The sequence below is a fragment of the Salmo salar genome, chromosome ssa15 (genome assembly GCF_905237065.1).
Source record: "Salmo salar chromosome ssa15, Ssal_v3.1, whole genome shotgun sequence".
Classification (NCBI taxonomy): Eukaryota; Metazoa; Chordata; class Actinopteri; order Salmoniformes; family Salmonidae; genus Salmo; species Salmo salar.
In genome coordinates this window covers 47,929,970-47,942,154 of record NC_059456.1, presented here as the reverse complement: position 1 = coordinate 47,942,154, position 12,185 = coordinate 47,929,970, and positions in this window count along the sequence as shown.

Sequence of the window (12,185 nt, the reverse complement as noted above, 5' to 3'; positions counted from 1 at the left end):
CTTGTCTTTTGCTCTCCCCCTCTCATGTTCTCTCTCTCTCTCCCTATCTCTCACTCATGTCAGAAGGTCTGCGTTGCTGTATTAGCCAGGTTGTTTGGAGCTTTGTATGATACTAGGTCCTGTGACTGCAGAGGTGTTGAGGTGTTGCTTGATGAGAGCGAGGCAGAGGCTAGTTTCGGTCCTATCCGTAGTTGATGAGCCACCAGACTGTGAGAGTCATTGGGATGTGTTTAAAGCAACACATGGGGCTGATTAGACCGTAAAGTGTGACACTCCACTAAAATAACGTATAGTCCTCTGTCCCTGTGTGTGGGTTGCAGCATGTGTGCGTGCATGCATGCGTGTCTGTGGGTATGTGTGTGACGATGTAATATGCACACAGGCTGGACAGGCAACTTAACAGCAGCGGAAGCGTTCACCACGATGACTGCGCCCTCGGGGGCAATTTATTTTCAGCATGGCAAGAAAGGTATTCTCTCAGGTATCTGTCTCACTGTGTGAGATACAGAAAGCAGGTATGCCTCGCCTGCCCAGTGCAGCCAAGTGTCACCATCACACTTCAGCTGTCACCTGGGTTGTGTTCACTAGGGCACACAACAGAAAACGTTTTAAAATGTTGTGCAACGGGAAACAATAATGAGCGTTTCTTATTGGAGTCAGGTAGTCCCTCCCTGCTTCAGTCTGTTTTCTTACGTTTGGTGGCTAATGCATACAACCCTGGCCTGGTTAAAGACTATGAACTGTCACGGTGGCTGTGTAAATAAGGTTCCTCGTCGGTGTCTTTCCTCAGACTCATATCTCATAAAAGAAGTGAAGGGAAGCGCATGCTTGTACTGTAAGTCATTTGGGATAAAAGGAGTGTCTTCGAAGTGGCATAATATAATGTCAAAAGTATGATATGGAAAGCAGCAGCTGGAACTTCCCTATGAAGGTGGGCAGGGCTGTAGAGTGGCAGTAGTGTGGCAGTAGTGTGGGCACAAGCACAGAGCTGGGCTGATATGGAAACGTAGTCAAATTTTCAGCTGGTGTTGGTTGTCATTGGGAGACTACAGAGCCCATGCTGGAGTAGCCAGTGCTGGAATAGCCAGTGCTGGAGTAGCTTTTATTTACAGAAGTGTGTGCACGGCGGTGCATGCATACGTGTGTTTGTGTGCCCATGCATGCAAGTGCGTGTATAGTACTGTCAGTGTGTGCAGACTGGTCTCAGAGTAAATGTAAATCTGGGACACTCAAATTCGTAACGTATCATACTAAATGGAGGATGGACATCCACAAATGAATACATACCGTATGAAACGTAACATATCATACCAAATGGAGAATCTTCAGATTTCCATACAAAATAATACAAGATTCAAAAGGCACTCGCACATCTGAGCAATCTTGTTACAGGTGCATGGCAACAGTTGAAACAGGATGAAGGAAAAAAAGGAAACCGCACACTGCTCTTGATAGTATCACTGATCTTTAATAAGCTTACGTATCGGCCTCACGGCCTTCGTCAGAGCTTTTGTGAATTTTCTGAAAACAGCACCTCTATGTAGACCTAGCCCCACCCACATCCGTTCCACGTATGGAAAGGGGTTGGAGGCAAAGGAAAAATAAATAAATAAGTGCTACCAAACATAACAATATGCATTTCACAAATATTACAAAAGTGTATAGACAAGACGCACCGAACACGTCCATAAAATCACAACGAGGACATAGCAAGTTTTCATTAATCATTTGGTACATCATACGAAAAAACAAAGTAATCTTGAATAGGAACATATTTTAAATTCACAACATAACATACATAGGCATTTCATCATTAAGTCCTTTAGGAAATAATGTCTGGAGGGTGAAAATCCCAAAACATTCTCTTTTGCTCAGAGTATTGTTAATATCACCTCCCCTGTCTGATATCTTGACTTTCTCTATACCACAAAATCTAAAGGTAGAAATGTCATGCTTTTGGTCATTAAAATGTACTGCGACTGGATAATCCCTGTCGTTTCTCCTGATTGAACTTTTATGTTCACTAATTCTCTGTTTGAGAGAGCGGGAGGTCTTACCGACATAGCAGAGCCCACATGGACATTTAATAATGTAACATGTTCGGTGCGTCTTGTCTATACACTTTTGTAATATTTGTGAAATGCATATTGTTATGTTTGGTAGCACTTATTTATTTATTTTTCCTTTGCCACCAACCCCTTTCCATACGTGGAACGGATGTGGGTGGGGCTAGGTCTACATAGAGGTGCTGTTTTCAGAAAATTCACAAAAGCTCTGACGAAGGCCGTGAGGCCGATACGTAAAGCTTATTAAATATCAGTGATACTATCAAGAACAGTGTGCGGTTTCCTTTTTTTCGTACAAAATAATACGAAATGCTCTTCAGACCAGGTTGGCGAGTGTATGTATTTTTGTGGCGGCGTATGTATCTGTATGTGCGCGTGGGTGCGTACTGGACACCGCAACTCAGACTCAGTGGAGTGAGGAGAAAGCTCAGCCAGCCATTTGGCTCTGGTCCTAATTGGTTGAGTTGACAGGATGCTGACAGTGCATCTCAGACAGGTAGCTACTGTGTGTGTGTGTGTGTGTGTGTGTGTGTGTGTGTGTGTGTGTGTGTGTGTGTGTGTGTGTGTGTGTGTGTGTGTGTGTGTGTGTGTGTGTGTGTGCGTTCCTCCGCCCAGGAATCCCCCGCTGTCCTAATTTTCACCAAAGAACACAGCAGCAGCCCTTCCTTTCTTCTGAGTCGGCCTTTGAAGAGTACTACTTTGTTTTTTCTGAGCTTTCGCTACAGAAAAAAAAAGGGGAACATGCTGGAGTGGAGCCAAGCCTAAAAAGATTTTTCTCAGCTCATCAGCCAGTTTGTTCTACTGCATGGTGACCCAGCCCAGCCTGGATATACACACACGCACACACACACACACACACACACACACACACACACACACACACACACACACACACACACACACACACACACACACACACACACACACACACACACACACACACACACACACACACACACACACTAATTATCTCGGTACTTCAGACAAATTGAGCCAGACATCCTGGGCATAGATAATCAAACCCCCACACGTACAGTTTGCACACTTGACTCTATGGGACAACACACACACTTGGTTGCCGCGGAGGGCAGAAGGATGTGTCTAGTAGGAAGACTGCAATTTAAACCCAACATTATGTAAATGTTCAGGTGACACCCAAACGTACAAACTAGGAGTTCCCCTTTGGTCAGTTCACCTGAAATAGACTGCATCATGTATTCCACTTGTGGACTATGGAGTTTACATTCATCCGCAATATCGCCCAATTCTATTTTGTGGCAATTGTTTTGTTGTTGACACACACATAAACAACTACTAAGAGATTAAAGCCCAGGGTCAGCCTCAGTCCAGTGCCCCCAGAGAAGGTATTAAAGTAGCCTGAATAGACCCTGGTTACATATATTTCTAGGAACCTTACAGAAATGAGGGAGAGCAAAATAGTCTGACCTCAGAGCAAGCAACATTGAGAAGAAGTGAACTGTGGTTAATTCCTTCAACAGAGAGGCAGAGTTAAGAGGAGGGAGAGTTGTAGCCGGCGTGCCAAATGCCACTCTTTTCCATAGTGCATTACCTTTGACCAGGGCCCATAGAACTATATAGGGAGTAGGGTGCCATTTAGAATGCAACTGTAGTGTTGAGTGTCCAGGCGTCTCAGAGCCTACTGTCAGCTGACGACTGCAGTGGAGGCATGGTTAACTAGCTTATACTCACTCCTCACGGTCTCCCTCTCAATATCCCTACTCTCTCTTTCTCTCACCTGCTTTCTCTCCCTCTCTCCCTCTCTCTCTCTCTCTCTTTCACCCTCTCTTTCTCTCTCTCTCGCCCTCTCTCTCTTTCTCTCCATCTCGCCCTCTCTCTTTCTATCTCTCTTTATCTCTCAGCTTAGTCTCTCCTCACTGTCTCCCTCTTCAGCATCCATCCCTTCTCTCTACTACTGTCTTTCTCTCTCTCTCTCTCTCTCTCTCTCTCTCTCTCTCTCTCTCTCTCTCTCGCTCCTCTCTCTCTCTCTCTCTCTCTCACACACTCACTCTCTCAGCACATACCGACATCACACTGTTTCCTTTCCCAGCACCCCTCCCCCTCAACAGTCCTGCAGCACATGTTCGCTTCATAAAAGAACAGCTTTATGATACAAAACATGTGAGGTTGCAACGGCTACAAGTGTTACTGATTTACACACGTCTTTATAGTAAGACCTCCCGTTCGGTCTTATTCCTATAGGTCTCCATCTTTTCCGGAATTCACATCTGTCTTGATAAAGATCATTGAGGTTTGGGAAAAGAAAGAGAACTTGCACGCTTGTACATTTGACCCCTGTCTAGGCTATTCAGGGTTGTCTTCGCTTCTGCTTTTTAATGAGAAGCGACACCCAGATTGAGAGAAGCCGTCTCTAAAAGTTATTGTTTTAGCTTTGTTCTCTGTAGGCTGGAGACACTACTCCGCTGTGTGTGTGAATATTCGACCGCGTGTGAAAGTGTGCGCTGTTCTACTGTTCCCCCTAGCTGCATCCTTCTCCATTTATGATGTTCTGATGCCGATTCATTCTGTTTCATGTCCATATTATCATCCCTGAGTCACAACAAATGTCTGATTGATGTTGTACAATTTCCAATGAACAAGAGAAACCTTTCAGCTGTGCTACAGAGATCTCCAGGGCATTGCGGAGGAGTTACAGTAAACCTGTTCCACTTATCAGGAAGCTGGTTCAGTGCTTAACCCTTAAAACTGGTTCATCTATCATTATAAGCCAACATTGCCTGCCACATACTGTATGAGACACTGTGTATTGCCAACCTAAGGAAGGAACCGGACATAAGAGGCAGACCTGGGTTAAAATACATTTAAGTATCTGATATTTAACATCGTTTTTTTCCCCCCTGTGTATTTGATTATTTCCAAATACACAGCCCAAATCAAGTACTTTTAATGCTAATGACATCAGTGTGATCCGAATGAATGATCCCAATTGTGATTTATTTTCTTTGGTAAGACATACGCATGTCATCACACACAGACGTTGCACGCGTGTACACCCCCCCAACACACGCACAATCACGTTCACTGTTTATGCCCCCCGCCCGTTCACTGTGAATACTCTTATGCCCCCCCCCCCCCCCGAGCTCTTTAAAAAAAATAAGTAACAGAATAGCTCACTCTGACCGGCCATTTCTCTCTTCTCTGTGCTGCTGTGCCGTTCATTCATTCGTTCATATGGCTATGTCTTCCTACTGGGCTGTAACACAACACAGCTCTAACACCCCTTCAGCTTAACAGCCCTGCTTTCACCTCCAGGCTCTTTCAGCCATGCCTGGGCTCTCTGCATCTGAGATTTACCTTCACCTCTTTTGTAACCAGGAAGAAGAGAGGGAGAGAGAGGGAGAGAGAAAAGAGGCACTACTTTTCTTCTTCTTTCTTCTTCACTGTCTTCGTTGAGCGTTAGCGTGGCCGCAGGATGTGTTTTAGCCTACAGACTGTGCACTGGAACATACTATATAAAGAGAGCACACAGAGAGAGAGAGAGAGGGGGCGGGTAGAGAGAGAGGGGGGTAGAGAGAGGGGGGGGGGGGTAGAGAGAGAGAGGGAGGGAGAGAGAGAGAGGAGGGATAGGGTGGTGGGGATGTTTTGTAATAGTGGTTGGATAGAGGGAAGTAGTCCACTTGGCTTTACAGGGAGACGTTGGGTTCCCTTTATTCTGTCAGAGACCTAATGCACAGGGCCACGGTGTTACAGTATGTCTGTGGTGAAAGGGCTTTTGTTGTGAAAGCGTTTTTATCGCGAAATGGACAATGATGTAATGGGTTTGGGTCTATGGTTTGGGTACAGACAGAGGCAGACGGACCACAGCCAGCAGACAGAACAACAACCACTAATGGAGTGAGTCCCTGAAAGTTTAATCATTTCCTGGTCAGACCAACCCAATGGGCTTTTATATTGAATCGCTAGTATTTTCCTTGCTTGTTCGAATTAACCAAGAATGAGTGAGCCTCATAGTAAATGTTGAAGCCTCACCATTGCGCTTTGTTTGCTAGATAGATTGTGGTTGTCAAGGTTGTCTAGAATCTGTCCCAATATCCATACTTGCACACAGTGTCTTTGCATACTATGTAGTATGACAAGACATTTTATGGACTTTAGGACACTGCTCTGTATTACTGACCTAAGCCCTAGGTAGTGCCACTTGCAGGACTGGGCGTGATGCCCAAAGGCCTTTCTCTGCTCCCTCCATGGTCTGTTCCCCTCTCTCTAACCCCCTCCCTGCCAGGCCTTCCTGGTGGTTCTCCAGCAGGACTGAGCTCTGACTCTGACCCCAGGCAACTGGCCATAAACCTCCATTATTAAAGAGGTACCACATCTCACGTGGCCGCTGATAAACACTCTGTCCTCATGTGGGATCCAGTGTCTCATTAATACAGCGGGGTTAAGGAGTTATTACGTCTATGACATCAGCTCAGCCGCAGTCTGTCAACCAGCCAGCACAGTTTGGAATCAGAATACCTGGGTTGAAATACTATTTGAAATCATTTAAAATACTTTATCTGAGCTTGCCTGGCGCAATAGAACAAATTGGTGGCTAAATGGGCAAACCTCACCCATTTGGCTCCCCAGGCAGGATAAAGCAAACACTCACAGTATTTGAAAGATTTCAAATAGTATTTGAACCCAGTTTTACTAGCCAGCCTGTTTGTCATCCAGTCTCAGGGAGCCGACTGATTGGCCCAGGCAGGGAGAGGGATCTGACAAGCTCCACTCCAGGGTAAATTGAACCCAGGTTGGTTAGGTGGTGGTGAGTTTTAATGCAGCACTTCACCGTGCTGTGTCCCTGCACTTCTCAGGTTCTTCATCCATGTTGAGTCCCCGCTGCGTCCCCGTAGCAACGCTGGATGGACCCTCTAATTTATCTATCCACTTTAGTGCTCGTTCAGTGACAGAGAAAATAAGCAAAGCTGTGTGTGTGTGTGTGTGTGTGTGTGTGTGTGTGTGTGTGTGTGTGTGTGTGTGTGTGTGTGTGTGTAAAAGCATGTGTGTTGAAGTGAAAGAAAGAGGTGTACTCAGACAGACAAAGGAGCACTCCATAGCCTAGAGATGTGGTATGGGGAATGTCTTTCTCTCTTGGTCTGCCACTCCATACGTTTCACACACTACAGCTTCGTTGTTCACCCCCCCCACTTCACTTGACCTGTCTCTGAAGCTCTGCATCAGCTAGGCCCTAGAAGTTAACATTGGCCTGTATGACCACTCTATTTTCCACAAAGACCTATTAGAAAAGTCTGAAGGTGTAATGCTTTATAACTTGTTATAAGCATGTACCGTATGAGCCTTTATCATATCTTATAATATGGATTTAGATTCTTGCTCTTTTCTCTGTATTTTTTTTTTTTTATAAACAAGTAAACGTTTGTTAACTAAAGGCCAGGCAGGCATTTGATTCCCCCTCATTAGATAAAGTCAGTAGTTAGAAAGCAAGGCCCTTAATCTAATCCTGACTCTTCACTATCTTACGAATTTGAAAAATGTATGATATGTTACGAATTCCAATTTGTCGTGGCTAACATTAGCTAGGTGGCTAACGTTAGTTAGGCTAGGGGTTAGGAGTTAGGTTAGGGTTAGGGGAAGGGATAGCTAACATGCTAAGTAGTTGCAAAGTAGCTAAAAAAGTAGTAAGTAGTTCCAAAGTTTCTAATTAGCTAAAATGATCTGTGATGAGATTCAAACACGCAACCTTTTGGTTGCTAGGCGTTCGCGTTGTACCCATCCACCCCGACCAACCACCCTACTTCGTTTTTGCCTTAAGTGAACTTCTGTCTTATTTAACCATACCAAACGTAACATATCTTACTATTTAGACTGTTTTACGTTTACTATGTTATGTCTAGTCTATGAGACCAGGTTGGTTTAACACTCATGGCTACTTTATAATGATTATGATGATAATATGGTATTTATACATTTAACAGATGCTTTAGTACATTATGCATTTATCCACATTGAGTCATGCATATATCCAAACTTGAGTATAAGTGACCCATCGGGAATCCAACCCACAACTCATAACCACAACTCTTGGTTTTGTACACACCATGCTTCGTCATCAATCTGAGTCATCTGACATGTTATCTGTTCCCTAATAATACATTTTCTCATATTGGAAAGGGTGAATTGCTCATCCTTTGGTAGTCACTGCAAAAATGATTCTAAAAACCTTATGAAGGTCTTGTGTAGGTAAATGTTGACTTTCATCCTGAAACAGCCCTACACATCTCTGCAACGTGTGTGTGTGTATGGGTGTGCGCTACATGCATGTGTGTGTGTATGGGTGCGTGCGTTCATCATAGATGGAAACTATTTTTCCTTGGCTCGGGAAAGCGATTTTATTTGCGTTTCAGTCGCTGTGAGCCTAGATCTGTTCAACTGAGTCCAACCTGGTGAATAGACCTCTGTGTGTGTGTGTGTGTGTGTGTGTGTGTGTGTGTGTGTGTGGGTGGGTGGGTGTGTGTGTGGGTGGGTGTGTGTGTGTGTGTGTGTGTGGGTGTGTGTGTGGGTGGGTGGGTGTGTGTGTGTGGGTGGGTGGGTGGGTGTGTGTGTGTGGGTGGGTGGGTGTGTGTGGGTGGGTGTGTGTGTGGGTGTGTGTGTGTGGGTGGGTGTGTGTGTGTGTGTGTGTGTGTGTGTGTGTGGGTGGGTGGGTGGGTGGGTGTGTGTGTGTGTGGGTGGGTGTGTGTGTGGGTGGGTGTGTGTGTGTGTGTGTGTGTGTGTGTGTGTGTGTGTGTGTGTGTGTGTGTGTGTGTGGGTGGGTGTGTGTGTGTGTGTGTGTGTGGTAGTGTGTCTGGTAGGACGTGGCACTACGGACAATCAGTGCTCAAAACCATCAGCCTCTCTGTGATCAGACAGGCAGTAGTCTGATGACATAACTAGCAACTAGTCTACCAGATCATCTTTTTATTAAATGGGTGAATCTACGACCGCAACAACATTCATTTGTTATTTATTTGGTACTGACACTTGTTGCCTGTCCCTACTGTATCAGAGACATTTGTTAGATAATGCTATGTATCTTTACAAGATATATTCTGTTGTGTGTTAGCTACTGTAGTGTATTGCCTGTATGAGATTTGTCCTGGTCTATTTGGTGCCATTGTCTACTTGAACTGTTATGTCCCACTGGCTTAAATATGCGTTATAAAGGTTTTGTATAATTCCAGCCAGTAGTTTTGAAAGTAGTGCTCACGAGCAGGGGTGAAAGTAGATCAAAATTATTTTCAGTACTGCACCTCCTATCTGTGCACGCGCTTGTGTGTGCACGAATATTTTTGATGGTCTCAATTCATATAGATCCGTCTTTTCACTTATAAAATGGCTTACCTTTTATACCGGTTAGCAGAACCAGTCATAGCGTTTTCATCTGATTGTCAAACAAATCACTTCAAAGGCACCGTAGGGTACCTGCGCACGTTGATCCACTCTAAATAATTCCAGGAACCAACAGCGAACCAGCCATCATCTCTGCCTTGGCAAAGTTTCTGTGCACTCCTCACACACACACACAATAGCAAATACCCCCCACACAATAAGCCAATGGAAAAATGAATATAGAAAATGAAGACTGGAATAGACTTTATCAAATAAAGGTTTAATGACATAACTAAAGTCCTGTCAACATAACAAATAGGCCAAATAGTCATCGTTGCTAATGATCCAAACAAGTTAATTAACAAAAGCTATTGCCTTTAGAACTGTGTCTGTGGGCGGCGGCTTGGCGCCGTGGCGAGGGAAAAGAGGTGGACAGCGCCCTGTTGCTGAACATTAGATCAGATTCAAAATGAATCATCGTGAACATTAGAAACATTCAGTATATCATCTTTCCATATATACGCTTTAAAAATTAAATCAAAATAACTAAGTTAATCATATGACTTATCATTAGTTCCATCCCACTTCACGTAGTCATTAATGACATCAAAACATAGCCTATCAAACAGACAAAATGTTGTCCATTCCAAATATTAAATTAGGCTGACTTTTTAATAACACGTCACATCATAAATCAGTCATCTTCCTGAACGAAGACTGGCCTATCAGATTCAGAGATGAATTGCAATCAGGATGGCGAAATAAAAAAGTTGACCAACAAATAGGATCATTGCGCGGCCTGCGGTGCTGTAGCGAGAGAGAAAATAGATGGACAGCGAAGTGGTGCTGAAATGATGTATTCCTGATCCGAATCATCAGACACACAGTGTGTGTCATACTGGTTTCTCCCATCTAAAAACAAATGATGTATTCCTGATCCGAATCATCAGACACAGTGTGTCATACCGGTTTCTCCCATCTAAAAACAAATGATGTATTCCTGATCCGAATCATCAGACACAGTGTGTCATACCGGTTTCTCCCATCTAAAAACAACATCTTGAACATAATCCAACATTCAATACATCTACTTTCCATATAACCGTTCAGACTAAAATCAAAACAAATAACTTATTGCATCCACTTTATCAATAGATTATAATGACTCAGGAGCCAAAACAGGTCCTCGAAAATGTTGCCCTACTATGTACTTCATCCATTTTGTATGTTTTGTCCTGCAAAAAATAAATAAAAAATCGCGCAAATTGTATGACATGCTGCAAATTCCAATTGCTATAATATGTTAGGAATTTCTAAGTGCTTTCAAGATCCTGTTCAATTCTTTATGAGACCCCTAGAGTTGGTTGACACACCTGTGCATCACATGGTGACATCACGTTGAATATTGAATACCTCCCTGTGTGTTTATGCTATTTATGCTGCAACTCAATCCACCAATATAAAGTTTGCGCCTGTATAAACCGAACCGTGTGAGTTACAAACAAAAGTTGATCAGGCTGTTGATTGTGGCGTGTTGAATGTTGCCCCACTCCTCTTCAATGGCTGTGTGAAGTTGCTGGATATTGGTAGGAACCGGAACATGCTGTCATACACGTCGATCCAGAGCATCCCAAACATGCTCAATGGGTGACATGTCTGGTGAGTATGACAGCATCCAGGAATTGTGTACAGATCCTTGCAACATGGGGCTGTGCATTATTATGCTGAAACACGAGGTGATGGTGGCGGATGAAAGGCACGACAATGGGCCTCAGGATCTCCTCATGGTATTGAAATTGCCATCGATAAAATGAAATTGATCTCGTTGACCGTAGCTTATACCTGCTCATACCTTAACCCCGTAGCTTATACCTTATACTGCTCATACCTTAACCCCACTACCACCATGGGGCACTCTGTTCACAACGTTGACATCAACAAACTGCTCGCCCACACGACGCCATCTGCCATCTGCCCGGTACAGTTGAAACCTGGATTCATCCATGAAGAGCACACTTCTCCAGCGTGCCAGTGGCTATCGAAGGTGAGCATTTGCACCTGGAAGTCAGTTACAACACCGAACTGCAGTCAGGTTAAGACCCTGGTGAGGATGACGAGCAATCAGATGAGCTTCTCTGACACGGTTTCTGACAGTTTGTCAAATTTAAATGGCTAAATGATACATTTTATGACCATCTTAAAACAATTCCATATGTTAGCTTAGTAGATATTGATATCTAAGGGCTTAGACCTACAGGGGTTTTTAAGAGAGACGAGAGCTCTGACAGTTCACTGTCTGTTTTTTAACTGTAGCTTTGCCTTCACTGGTGCTTGACCTATCCTGGGAGGGAGCAGGGAGGAAATATGCTGCCTACTGCCTGTCCTTTTAACACCAATGTCTGTCTGTCAGCATCTTTCACAGAATACACCAGGCATACTGTCCAAACTACTCTCCTCTGATCTCACCGTCGCATCCTTCTCATCTCTCTTCTGATAGGGTGTGTGTGTGTGTGCGTGTGTGTGTGCGTGCTGCGTGCGTGTGTAGCTCTCTTCTCCGACAGAGCATTTCCCACAGCAGAAAGACTATGTGACTGTACCTCAGCCTGTCCATCTCTATAAAAACCTCTGAGTCGACTGGTTGTTGTTGCAACTAGAGTCGAACACTCAACAATGGTGAGGGAAACAAAACATGAATTAGAATAACGACGCATGCATAAACAACACTGTCACAACACATTGTGTAGCTAACTCAATAAACAACACTGTCACAATACA